Below are 14,319 nucleotides of genomic sequence, written 5' to 3' on the forward strand. Positions count from 1 at the left end.
TCCAAGAAACAAGATAAATATTTCCAACATATTTTTCTGTAGTGTTCATATACAAAAGCGATCTCATTGGATATGTTTTCTTTGCTTACTAATAATTTAAAATGGCCAAATTACTTTCAGGTATATTTTACATCATGGTTAAAAAAATATGCAGGAAGTATCTCTCATTAATCCTTTTTAAAAATTATATGGAAGCACTTCCAAAATTCATTTTTTGGAAGGTGTGGATAGGGAGAAACAATGTAGTCTTCAATAATTTAGAACTTTTTCCACACTCTACAACAATGAAATTTATTGTTATATGCTCTAAGTTTGGTGCTTCAAAGTTTTCTATTAAATTATCTTAGTAGGGATTAGCCACACTTGAAAGGAAATGGTGTTCAAAATTTACTAATTTGGACAAACGGGCTCCAACTATGGAATGGACTAATAGAATTTCTTAAGAAATTTGGAAACTAAGATTGGCAAAGGCATAATTGAGATCTTAGAAGAAACAACAAGAAGGACTAATCTTGAATTTTGATTGGGATTTGAAAAGGAATCTAGGGGTGGTATGAGGGGGATGGGTGCTCTATGGCCCCAACAAAGTTAAAGTCATGGAGTATTCACGAGGCTTAGGATGCATGACAAACAACCAAGTTGAATCTTATGCCCTTTGCTATGGGATTTAGTTAGCCAAATAAAATCAGGTGGCTTATCTCATTCTTTTGGGAGATTCCCTCCTTATTCATCATTTGGTGAAGGGTTTCTCTCCGAGAGACAAAACATTAGAAAGTATTATGAAAACAATTAGGAATGTAGTGGAAGGGTTTTCTTCAATAACATATTTCTGATGTTTTATGTGACCTCAATAAAGATGCAGACTTATGTGCTAATGAAGGGTGTAAATTAAATTTGTGAGATTTAAAAATCAATGGTTGAATCAGACCCTCTCGTATTCCTCAAAGCTAAATGGATTGGAATTGTATAGTGATAAAGGATTTCATTATCAATGAGTTATAGTATGACATGTAAATTTTGGGTCAATTTTGTAAGGTATATACCTAAAAACTCCATTTTTTGTTGTCTAGTTTAGAATCCCTTTAGAAAACTTTGTATTTTTGCTAGATAAGAGGGCTCGGGGATTATTTTTGAAGATATATCTATGTACCACCTAATGTATATTCTATGATCCAGATGTAGACTTGCATATAAATACAAAATTCTCTTTGCAGTTAAAAGAAAAAGGAAAAAAAAGTATTCATTGCATATCCAAAAGATAATTCTCATTTATAGTAGTGGTACTATGTCAAATGAGATATTTGCATAATATAGTCTCTAATAGCAAGATCAAAGAGCTAGTGAAGGAGGAGTGGGATGAAATTTGAATAGTCATCAAGCGATAATGTTGCATTAACAACCATCAAATTACAATTAACATTTCTTGCATGTACACGTACTTCCATCCACGAACATTCAATGGAAATCAAGCATGTTGGAAATAATACTGAGGGGGGGGGTGAATCAGTATTATCAAATCAATAAAACTTTTTCATTTCCATACTTAGATACATATACGCTACTTCATTCAAGGGAACCCGCGTGTATACGCAACTGTGTCTAATGCAACTAGCGTATATCCAAAATACTTATGATTCAGTTAATCCATTAAATATTGATCTTTAGTTAGTGCATTAGAACTTCATTAACCATATGAACAGTAAGCAGGTGCAGTAAAACAGAACAGATCATCACACACAAGAAGCACACATGAACACCATGATATAAGGTGGAAACCCAATGTGGGTGAAAACCCCCTGCTGCAAGTCGTCTCTATCTTCTTTCAATAAGATACTTCATTTTACAATATTTTGTACTGGTGCAGTCCTTTACCAGTACGCAGGCTTCTACCTGCAGAGGGCTACAACCATCTCTCGTTTTCCAGACTCTCCTAGATGGTAGCTACAACCCCCTTAGCTCTTGTACTAGCTAATCCATTTACTAGTACGTAGGTTCCTGCCTACTGAATGCTCCAATCTTCACTCGTTCTCCAGCTGCTACCAGAAGGGAGCTACAACCCCCTTTGCTCTTGTACTAGCTAATGTACTAGTACGTAGGCGCCAGCCTACAATCTTCTTTCATACTCAAGGGACCACATTTCATACATTTTCAGACTGGATACTCCTAAAGCACAACACAATAATCTGAAGGCCACGTTTCATCCAATTTTCATACTGGACCCATAAATATCATTGAAGCACAAAACAATCAATACTAGCATCATCAATTTCTGAATCACTGAAACCCTGTCAATGACACAGTCACCAGAACACAGAGCAGACAACAGAACTCTGCCATAACAATCAGACCCATCTGCAACTTCAAATATTATACTTCATAATGTATATGCTACTACGATGAATCAAACCCGCGTACATACGCGCTTTTTCCAAAGACAACCCGTGTACAAATCTAAAAATATTTTCTTATAACTTTGCAGCTGTACCAGACATCAGTCATACTCATAACATTCATAGAACATTACATGCATCAGTATACAGATCTAGAATAAACATAATCAACCATATAGAGATAGTTCATTTCAAACCATTGGATCCCGATCTATCCTTAGATCTTGTTCTCCATCAACCCGTGAGATCCCTCCTTAGCTCAGATCAAGAAATGCATCCTCAACCCATAACCTGCATACTGGATCTCATACTTCTTCAGATATTCAAGACCTTTTTCAATGCCCTTGCCTAATGATCTTCTTATCCTTTTATAATCTTAGGCCTTGCTTAATACCATGGTCCAAAACCATAACAAACCAATACCATGGACCCAATACTTGGGATCAGCACATCTGACGAGATACTATGGTCCAAAACCATAGGTTCAAATACCAAGGACTAACTACCATGGACCAAACATAAGTTCTCCAACATATACGCGTTTTTCCTTGCATGAAAGTGTGTGTATATGCATACGTGCCTTTGTAACGTCTAACCCGCGTGTATACGCAGCTTGGTCACGATTAACCTGCGTATATATATTTTCTCTTCATTCTTGTAGTCTGATGATCAAATCCTTGCTGCTGACCTGCTGCACTATGATCTGTCATCTGTGTGATTTGCCATCAAGGACAACACTTGTCTCATAATGCCAACAATCTCCCCCTTTGGACTTGATGGCAAAGCTAACTTGCACACTTAGAACTATCATCTGATTCCTTTGAGCTTGTCCTGCATCTCATGCATTCAATCACATCTTATATCTCTTCTGAAGATTCACTAAGTGAGATGTTCTTCTATAAGTGGGTTGCCATCAAGTACAACACATGCATCATAATGCCAACAAAGTGGTGGGATGGGGCATTGTATGTGGGCGAAAACTATATTGATCACCATCTTGATGGGCTTAGTAGTCACAATGCAATCTCAAATTGAGTGGAAGAGTTGCAAACGTTATCTCATGGTGCACCTATAAGATTTGATAAAGGGTAGAAAATGACAACATGATATATTTGTCAAGTGTTATGTCTATCCTTCTAAAAGGAATGGATGTTACAATTTGTTTCATTAGAAAAAATAAATTCATGATGATTCTATCAAATGGCACATTGATTATAAGTGTTTTTATTTTCTAAATGTCATGCATGTATATCAAAATATATTTTTCATTTTCTTATCACTCATAGTTTATTGAAATTTTTAAGTGTAATATAATCAAAACACCAAATGCATACTCGTTAGACTATTTACATGCCTAATATGTATTAATAATTTGGAAGTGTCATTTGAAGATGCATAAATTGATTTTTTATAACATTTTTGAAGCATTGTTGAATGGAGTGATTTTTAAACCATGTATGAAATGTAGACAATCCAATCATCCACATAGAGAATAAAAAAAATTGTAAATGAATTCATGAAAAACATTTACAAAATAAAAAGTGAAAAATGTTAATGGATTTTCAAAATTTGATAGTGTGACTTAACAGGAAAAGAGATATGATTTTGTAACAAAAATTATCTTATCTTCTTTCTTTTTTGCCATTTCAACTTTAATTATACATTTAAGACGTCAACCCTATGTTTTTTAAAGGTTATATTTAGAAGGTTCCTCTATGTCTTAAGAAGGTCACATTAAGAAGCTTAGGCCTCAAAAATTCATAATAGATGCACCTTATATTACATTAAAATATGATTTAGATATACACGCCAAATAATGGAAACAGGAAATTTCCTTGCTTATATCAACAAGAAGAACTAGCATAATCACCATGTGCATGACATATGGAGGAATTCATTGGGCGACTTTATCTCAAGTCTCAGTTAATTAAATTATATTTCCAAACTAACCTTATTCAATTTTATTTTTGGAAGCTCCTCTACAAAATTATATTAACACGGTACAAAATTAAAAAGATATATTAATCTTGCTATTGGTTTGTCACTCAGGAAATCGAACCAGAAGCTCAATAGCTATTTATTATTCAATAAAAAAATATATTCCCACTCTTAATAAAAATTTATAGGATGACTATCCCACCTAGATAATAAGTTGTATAGGGTAGCTTCTGATATATATTCATATCCAAAATTTGTCCTACCTGATTGATATACTATGTTAATCTGATACACTAGTAAATAGAAATATAAGAACATAACTAGAGGGAAGGAGTTGTGTGTGCCTAGTTGGACATGATGAATTCATCCTCGCTGTAAATTCTTCTTCTTCAAAAGAAGAAGAAGAAGACAATTCCAGGATGGTTATTTTCTTTTCCAATTTAGTAATCTTTCGTATCTACCTTTCGTACATCCATCTGCAAAGCATCAATGCACAAGGGGATTTCATTATGTGCCTCATTACTTTCCACGAGAAATTTTCCCATGATTGTTTTTACTTGTCAATAAATGTCTATAACTTTCATATGTCTATTTGACGTTCCCCTTTCAGTGCTAGTATTTGATATCCATTGCATCACATACTAATGATTTCTTCGTCATTAATGGATCTTCTTTCCACTCTAGCCTCCCCAGTATTATCGATTTCCTCTTTGATAGCTAAGGGGTGGTTCTATAAGAGAACACAACTGAAAATTTAATAGTGGTTTGTACTCAATGTTAGTGGTGAAATTATGAATAAGTGCACCAAAATCTCACTTTTACAACTGGTGACTAAAGTAGCCTAACAATAAATATGAGAGAGACTCTAGATCGTGATGCAAAACACTTGTCTTCAAATTTGCACATAAAATATAAGAAAACCCTACAGAAAATAACAAAGACCAGAGAATATATGCAATTACACCACAAAATATGCTCAATGGAAAGACAATATTTGTATTATTAAGGTAACACCTAAGAGTAGGAAAGTATGACGTAGGCTAACACAATCCTCCTCTATGGGAGGGTTCTTTTATCCCTTAAGTTGTAGAATGTTATTATTCTCTCTTGTCCATATGAAAGTGGGAAAATAGCTGAATAGAAATTGGACACGAGTTCATAACATAAGGCGATGATAAAAAGATCATGAGAAAATGGTGAGGAAAAACCTCTCTATTTATAATAAAATGCTAGGTTAGAACTTGATATGGTCAAATAATAAAATATTGGTAGACCAAATCAAGGTCTAACCATTATGAATATTTTATTATTTTTGGAAGAGAAAAATATAAACGAAATGGTCAATAATCTTTATTTAGTGAACTAACTCAATAAAAAAGAGTTAGTTAAGCAAAGTGGATGAAGTAATTATTAAATGAAAATGATCTATTAATTATTTCTAGAAGATATGGTCAAAATAAGTTAGAAATAATTATTAAATAATGATATAATAATTATATTAATTATTTCTAGAAGATATGGTCAAATTAAGTTAGAAATAATTATTAAATAATGATATAATAATTATTTCAGGGCAAGAATCGAAATGATTAAGGAATAATAAATAAATAATGTTTTATTTAGTTATTCCTATGGAGTAGGTGAAAAGAAAAATTAATAATAAGATGGGTAAATATGGAAATAACATGAATTTTAAATAAATGGATTTTTGGGTTATTTTCATGTGGGTAAATTAATTAAATGGAAATAATTTAGGAAAAGTGGCCCACTAAATTATTTGCTAAGGTGAAAATGGGTTTTAATGTGTAAAACCCATACTACATGGTTTATTTCGATCAACCTAGTGGAAAATGGCTATGTGATCACTTTTTAGGTGATAACAGATTTCTCTCCAATGTATTAGTGTTAGGAGCACATCATATGACCGAAATACATTGTAGTTAATTTCCTTATGGGAGAGAGAGAGCCACAACAACACAGGGAAGAACTGTGTGTGAGGAGACGAGACCTACTTGTTAGAGAAGAGTCTCTAGGTGGTGTGTACATGATCTCAATGAATTAGGGAAGGCATACCCATACTCGTCGAGACAACTCAGTACAAAGAATAATGGTGTGCCTTGCAATGTGGGTATGAGAAAAATAATACATGATACATAGTGTACTAGCATCAATGGGCCAGAAAAAGATACGTAAAGAGTCTCACATGCATGTGTCTAGCATACAAAGGCTATATTTGATACAATGAATATCATTGAACTGAGTACATAGGAGCAAATTTCCCCAAGCTGATAAGATGGGGTGATCACAACCAGTGAAGCCCTACAGAACAATAAGGGCTCTAAAGATATAAATGAGTTAGTTGAAGGAGGGGCTCATGTGGTGGGCTTTGTGATTGGCATAAACCAATCCATTCAAATCTACTGAACTACATATGACGCTAGATCGTGAACTACTAAAGGTTGGGCATACGGGCAGCTATCTGAAGGGAAACCCCCTCTAAGGGATGGGAACATCTCACACATGTCCAGGGAATATTGATGTAATCTGTTGAAGCGTTGGACCATCAAGTGTATGATTCACAACCATGTGATAATGAGCTAGAGTCGAGCATGTAAAGGGAAATAATTATTCCCTTTTCTTGATCCAAGGCACCTATAATGAAGAAATTGGATCCAAGGTGCACCGTCATCTAAGTCAATCTCCTAGAGTAATTGTGTTGAATTTAACAGAAGAAGACCCACCATATTTGATCCAATGAGTAGTCCTCAACCAAGGCATGAGGAATATAGTATAATGTGACTAATAGAGAGACTAACACCAAAGTGGGGAATGAAAATGGTTTGATGAGTGGGCTTATGACTTCCCTTTTCAGAGCATAACATGCAAGGTTGAATTGGTAGTGACTAATACAATTCCAAAGGGGATGGTTAATTTCTCATGAAAAAATATTTTCAAGGATAGGTTAGGAGATGTGGAGGTTAAATATTGGCATTGCAAGATGGGTACGACTCACAGAAGTGAGGTCATACTATAATAGGACTAGATGTGGTTATGAACATATTCCATTGGACATAATGATGACTCATCTCCGATGTTATGAACAAGGGAGACTCAATGACATTTCCATTGACAAAATCAAGTACAAGTGGTACAAGGCCCTCTTACGGTAAACCAAGAGGTTATAAAGGGGGCGAGGAGACTTTGGGGGGGACATGAGTTGTGATCATAATAATGAGAAGTACAAATAACGCTAGCTCTAGTTATGAAAACAAATTGAATTCCCAAAAATGAAGGGGAACGAATGGCATGGGCACCTGTTGTAGCGGCTGCAACACCCTCCAAAATTTTGGCATGCATCCAAATTTCGGAGCCACCCTTGAGTTTTTACTTGATGTTTTCAATCACTCAGGCTCACCCCGTGGGCCCATTTTTAGTCTTTGCACCCTCCTTGCTTGACCATTCAACAAATGACTTTTGCTGTTATGAAACCAGCTCACAAAAAGATAGAAAAGATAGATGAACGCCTTAGAAATAAGCCTCTTCGAGGGGGAAACCTCCTTTACATTACACAAATGAATAATTTTTGGATGGTACAAATGACAAGACCTCCTTTCTATATATAGGAGTCTAAGGGGTCATAATATAATCAGAGCCGACATAGAAATAATAATGTAAGGGCACAATAATAACAATAGTGGGCTTCTATGGGGCACAATAATAATAATAGTGGGCATCTATGGGGACTACATGGGTACAACAATATAATAAGGGAGTTGTACTAATAACAATAAGGGGTTACACTAGTAGTATAGGGGCCTAACATGCCCCTCTCCTTCAAAAAGTGTTGTCCTCAACGCTTGAGTAGTTCTTAATGCTTCTGTATAAAATTCTTGTCCTTCCATGTGAAATCTTCAATAGGTAAGTTCTTCCACTTGATGAGATGCTTTGAAATTGATCGATTTCATAGCTGTCAACTTCTCGGTTCTGTAAATGCTTCAGGTTCCAATATGATTTTTCCTTCCTTGTCAAGTTTTGGCAATATTGTTGGAATTGGGATATTCGACAACTTTTGAATGAGTTCCCACCCTGCTTCGCCATTCTTCCATTCATACCTTCCTTTGTTTATCAAATTTGGTTGGATAATTGTACCAACCTCTACCATTTCTACAACCATATGTTCAATTTCACTCCTTTGGGCATATGGATATCTATAAGGCTTGACGTTTGGAGGAACACATCTTGAAATAAAAATGAATAGCATGATCATGATCACGAATACGTGGGAGACCTTTGGGAGTCTCAAATACCTTGGAATGATTGTCCAAGGCTTTTTGGAGATCTGGAGAAATAGATGATTTCGATGTGCGAACAGTTAGTGAACATAATTGTGAAATTACGCCTCGTTGTTCTTTCTTTAGAAGCTTTGTCATTCCGTCAAAGTTGATTATCTTTCCTGGTTTCCCTGTGATACCCCTTAATTCAACTTCCTTTCCTTCTAAAGAAAATTTCATAAAAAGTTCTTGAAAATTAAAAACTGTTGTACCCAAGGATTGTAGCCATTGGACTCCTAGTACAACATCAGCACCACCCATTGGAATGGAAAACATTGGGCTATTCAATAAATATTCTCCCATGGATAGCTTGATATTATGGCACTTTCCAGAGAAATTTATGGTTCCTCCACTTACAACCGTCACTTGACACTCTGGTGCTGGATCTAGGAAGCAATTCAAGTCCTTGGCTATCTTACAATTAATAAAATTATGGGTACTACCTGAATCAATCAACACTATTACCTTTTTCTTCTTGATATGTCCTTCTATCTTCATAGTTTTAGGAGTGGTAATTCCAACGAATGCATTACAAGATATGGTCGGATTCATTTCTTCTTTCTCTAGGGTTGGTTCCTGGTGAGTATCCTTTTCTTTTGATGTTTCTTAATACTTTTCTTCTTGATATTTCACTGTTTGAACCTTCTTCTTCTTGATATGTCCTTCTATCTTGAGAGTTTGGGGAGTGGTAATTTCTTCCAATGCTTTACAAGATATGGTCGGATTCATTTCTTGATGCTCGATGTGACCTTTCACTTCTTGAACATTTTTCTTCTTGATATGTCCTTCTATCTTGATAGTTTGAGGAGTGGTAATTCTAGCCAATGCATTACAAGATATGGTTAGATTCATTTCTTCTTTCTTGATGTGATCTTTCACTTATTGAACCTTTTTCTTCTTGATATGTCCTTCTATCTTGAGAGTTTGAGGAGTGGTAATTCCTGCCATTGCAGTACAAGATATGGTCTGATTCATTTCTTCTTTCTCTGGGGTTGGGTCCTAGCATATATCCTCTTCTTTTGATGTTTCTTGATCCTTTTCTTCCTCCTCTTCATACTCTATGTAAAATAATTTCTTCTCAGCACACTTATGATCTTTAGTGCATTTGCTATCACAATTGTAACAAAGCCCTTTTTCTCTTTTTTCTTCCAATTGTTGTGGTGTAACCCTTGTAGGTCGTGGAAGGCTAGGAGAAACAACACTTCCATCTTTATAGTTGTGAGGGGTAGACTTCCTTGTTGCCATAATTTTACTTTCCACTATGTAACAATGCCCTTTTACTCTTTCCAATTGTTGTGGTGTTGCTCTAAAGAAGGTGTTGCTCTTTGTATCCTCATAATGTGCTATCATTTCCTCTGTGAAAATTTACCACGTAACAAGATTTTTACGAGAACAAAGCCCTGTATACCATAAAAATTGATTTGGTTCTAAATATGAAGATGCAATACATACCTTTTGTAACTTTGGTACACCATGTAGATCAAAATATTGCTCCATCTGAAGTATCCAATTTACCGGATCCTTGCCATCAAACTTCCTCATATTGCCTTTTCTTGATTTTAGGAGCTCAATCTTGAAGTGACTATAACTTTGTAATTTCGGTTCTTCCAGTTCTAAAATTACGACCTCCAGTAGCCCTCTATGTCCTCTTTCCAATGCAACCAGTCTGATCAAAATTAGATTCTCCAAGAAAGAGTTATGCACAATCTCCCAAGATGACCTGATTATACACCTTTTTAGAATAGAGAACTTGTATGACTTGCCACATGTCACTGTTTTGACCTTCGGATCTGAAAAATATACACAAAAAGCTACAGTTTGTCCTCTTTCTGTAACTTCTTATGAAATTTCAATCTGATGCTCAGAGAGAAAGTTATGACAATTTTCCTAAGGTGGATTTTTTGGAATGTAATTCGGGGGCTGCACAAACCCTAACTTCCTCAGACTATATCTCCAAAAATATAGTGAGACAGGATTTGAAATTCGGAGCGAAGGTTTATACTGATTTCTTCTCAAATGGATTTTTTTCTTAGCTTTTGAAACATTGAAGCGAAAGAGTTATAGCGAAAATTCCACGATGACCTGTTTGGAGCAGCGAAACCCTAGAATCCAAAGCTTTGATAACAAATGTTATGAAACCAGCTCACAACAAGATAGAAAAGATAGATGAATGCCTTAGAAATAAGCCTCTTCAAGGGGGTAACCTCCTTTACATTACACAAATGAATAATTCTTGGATGATACAAATGACATGACCTCCTTTCTATATATAGGAGTCTAAGGGGTCATAATATAATCAGAGCCGACATAACAATAATAATGTAAGGGCACAATAATAACAATAGTGGGCTTCTATGGGGCACAATAATAACAATAGTGGGCATCTATGGGGACTACATGGGTACAAAAATATAATAAGGGGGTTGTAGTAATAACAATAGGGGTTACACTAGTAGTATAGGGGCCTAACATTTGCATGATTGGTCATAATGTCGCGCTTGTAACCATGTTCTGGTCATACACAAAGGTTTCACTTCATGTGTATATGTTGTATTCACTATGTAAACATTTTCTGCACTCACACACGAAGTCATATGCACTATCATGCAACCATCGCCGCAGTCATCCACCGATCCATCACAAGCGTCGCGCTTGTCACTCGCACCGTCGATCAATCATGTTGAGCATATGTTGTCTTGATGGTTTGAGGCATCTTGTTGTCAAGTTATGTTGAGTATGTGTTCGTAATGTTCGCGTATGCACAAATTCACTCGCTCACACACTTAGTAATTTTGTTGAAGTTCTGACGACCGGATCACCCTCTAATAGCCAGACCTCCACCTTGCAATCGACTTGATCGACTATCACCCAGAACAGCACAGAAGTGTCCAGCAAGCCATTTCAATCTGCGCTGACTACAAGTTGATCATCCAACTCTCATGTTAGTTAACCAGAGAGTTTGATTGGGCAATCACCCCGGGACTCACTCCCCTCAAAAATTTTGCAGAAGCTGCAGACCTTTCCCGCTCTGCTAAATGAGAAAATTACGCAGGCAGGCTGGACAGACACTGAATGTATATCCCTGTCTCCCCTCCAGGATTGTGCAGTTTTCCAGCCAGTCACCAGTAAGCCGACTAGCTACTCACCTAGAAAACTGCATATATTTTTGAGCAAGCCCCTCAGCATCCCAACACCCCGCTCAGCTCAGAAACTGTATAGAGGTGGTCAGCAGGTCAGCCTCCCAACAATTGCGTAGTTTTTGCTTCCAGTAAACCCCGCAGCCCACTACCAGCTCCCTCCATGGATTGTGTAGTTTTTTCTCCCAATCCTCCCGAAGCCCACAGCCTGCTCCCTCCAAGAATTGTGCAATTTTTGTTGCCAAGGCCCCCTGCTGCACAAACTGCTTCACCCTAGAAATTGCGCAGATCTTCGCTCCAATTGAGCCAAATCCGGCGGAAAGTCACTGTTGATTCAGATTGTCCATCTCACTCTCCCAATGACCTCTGTGCAATTTTCACCAGTAGTTCCCAGAGCTAGCATCCCAACTCAAAGCTCACCTCGCGCAGTTTCAAAGCCTTGTACTCTCTCCTGGTGACTTGCATAAAAAATTGAATGATCATACATCATGGTAGACTAGGAGGTTTATGGATTTGATGTCATCTCATCATGAGTGATTGCATATACAGGTACATGAACAAATATGATGTGACGATGAATGGGATGAACAAGGAGAGTAAATGCAAATGGATATTTTTGTAAATAGACGAACGGATGAAACATGCGAAGAGACAATTTCACAAACGGACGAAACATGCAAAGAGACAATTTCACGAATAGACGAACGAAAAAACATGTGAGGACATATTTTTGCAAACGAACAAACATGTCAAGCATGCCGAAGTACAAACAAAGGAGAAATGTGCACAAGCAACATCAAGTGAACCCAATGACCATCCAAGACTCCGCACACCTTGCCATGCGGAGGTGAAGTTGTGATAAACCAAAAAGGCATCCATCACTCAACAACATTGCAACTCGACATGCACACTAGCAGCAGCATGAACATACCATCACTATCATGTCGAGTCATGTCATGAGTCATGTTGGCCACATCACAAATATGGGCCATACTGTTTTTAATGAATGTAATGCAAAGTGGAAGTCCAAGAGACCCACTCGTAATCTGAAAATTCATGAAATTCAAACAGTCATGAGGGAAGTCGAACAGTCACAAGGGCTAGTTTCACCCTTGGCTATAAATACCCCCTCATTTGTATATGCAAAGGAATTTTCACCTTGGCTCCTCCCACATAGCCTAGAGAGTCTGTAATCTTTGTTTTGAGGAGTGAGAAATGGCTCCAATGCCCCACCTATGGGATTAGTGATGTAATGGTGTACTGACGTGCCTTGAAACTTTCACTTAATTCAGAAGTCTACTAACATTCCAGCACGTTTTCACACATGTGTTGTAACTATTTGTAAGATTTATCTTGAACACTTGTAATACATGCTTCTTTAACCCGTGTTAAACAATTGAACTCATTCAGTTGTTCTAATACATATATTTATGAAAATGTGTTGTATAAGTTGTTAACGTTGTCATGCCTGTGTTGGTTACCTCCCAAGACATCAGATAGAACCTTTCACATAAACTTGCTATAACGACCGTCACATTCGCGCGGATGTACACGTTGGGTGTTGTACGTGCTATCTTCCCTTATGTGTTGTGATTGTCACATCCATGTGGATTTCTCCTCTGGAAGTTTTGCATGTCCTATTATGTTGTGTGTTTCTAACAAATTTGGCACTTCCTCCCATCCGACTTGAGACTCACTCCCACCTTCTCTTTCTGCAGTGAAAGAACCTTGACACAAGTAACACTAGCACTCACTAAGCACGTGAACCTTGTTGTTCAAAGATAAAGAAGACCACTCTCACATGCTGACAAGAAAGAGCTAAGGCATATCTTTGAGATAATGGCAACCGGACCATCGTACCGGATGGGACTCCTACACCAAACGGTGTGAGGTTTAGTTTGGACTTCATACCGAGGATATCCCCTAATGTTGGTGGGCCCAGCACCGTCAACATTTTGGCACTAGAAGGAGGGCCAGATGACAAGTTGAGACTGTACATGTGGGTTGAATCTCTTACCCAATGAATCATACACAATTCGTGCTCCCGATTTGTTTCTCTCATTTCTCCCTTAATCAGCTATCAATCCTTGATAAGCCTCCCGATCACTTGTCCTTGTTAAAGTTTGACAGTGAGGACAGAATGTCCATAACCAAGCACATTTCTAATTTTCTTCATTTCTGTGAATCTCATGAAATCAATAGTGATGAGCTTGTTTGCATATTATTCTTCCTCACCCTTGAAGGTCGTGCTAATTGGTGGTGTCATACCCTGTCACCTTCTTCCGTCCATTCCCTTCTCACTTTCCTCAAGGAGCTCCATCAAGCCTTCAATGAGTGTGACCACCAAGATGTCTATGAAATAATCTCTCATTTAAGAATGAAGCCTCAAAAATCAGTTGAGGACTTTGCTACTGACTTCCTTCACCTCTATCACGAGATTCCTGAACAGTTTGTGGACCTTGACTTCATGAGCCAAGAGCTTAGTTCATGTCTCCTGAAATGGTGAACCTCCTGATTTCCATT

Source organism: Pinus tabuliformis, chromosome 8, assembly GCF_031772625.1.
Source record: "Pinus tabuliformis cultivar Carrire ecotype Pingquan chromosome 8, CPIR1, whole genome shotgun sequence".
Lineage (NCBI taxonomy): Eukaryota > Viridiplantae > Streptophyta > Pinopsida > Pinales > Pinaceae > Pinus > Pinus tabuliformis.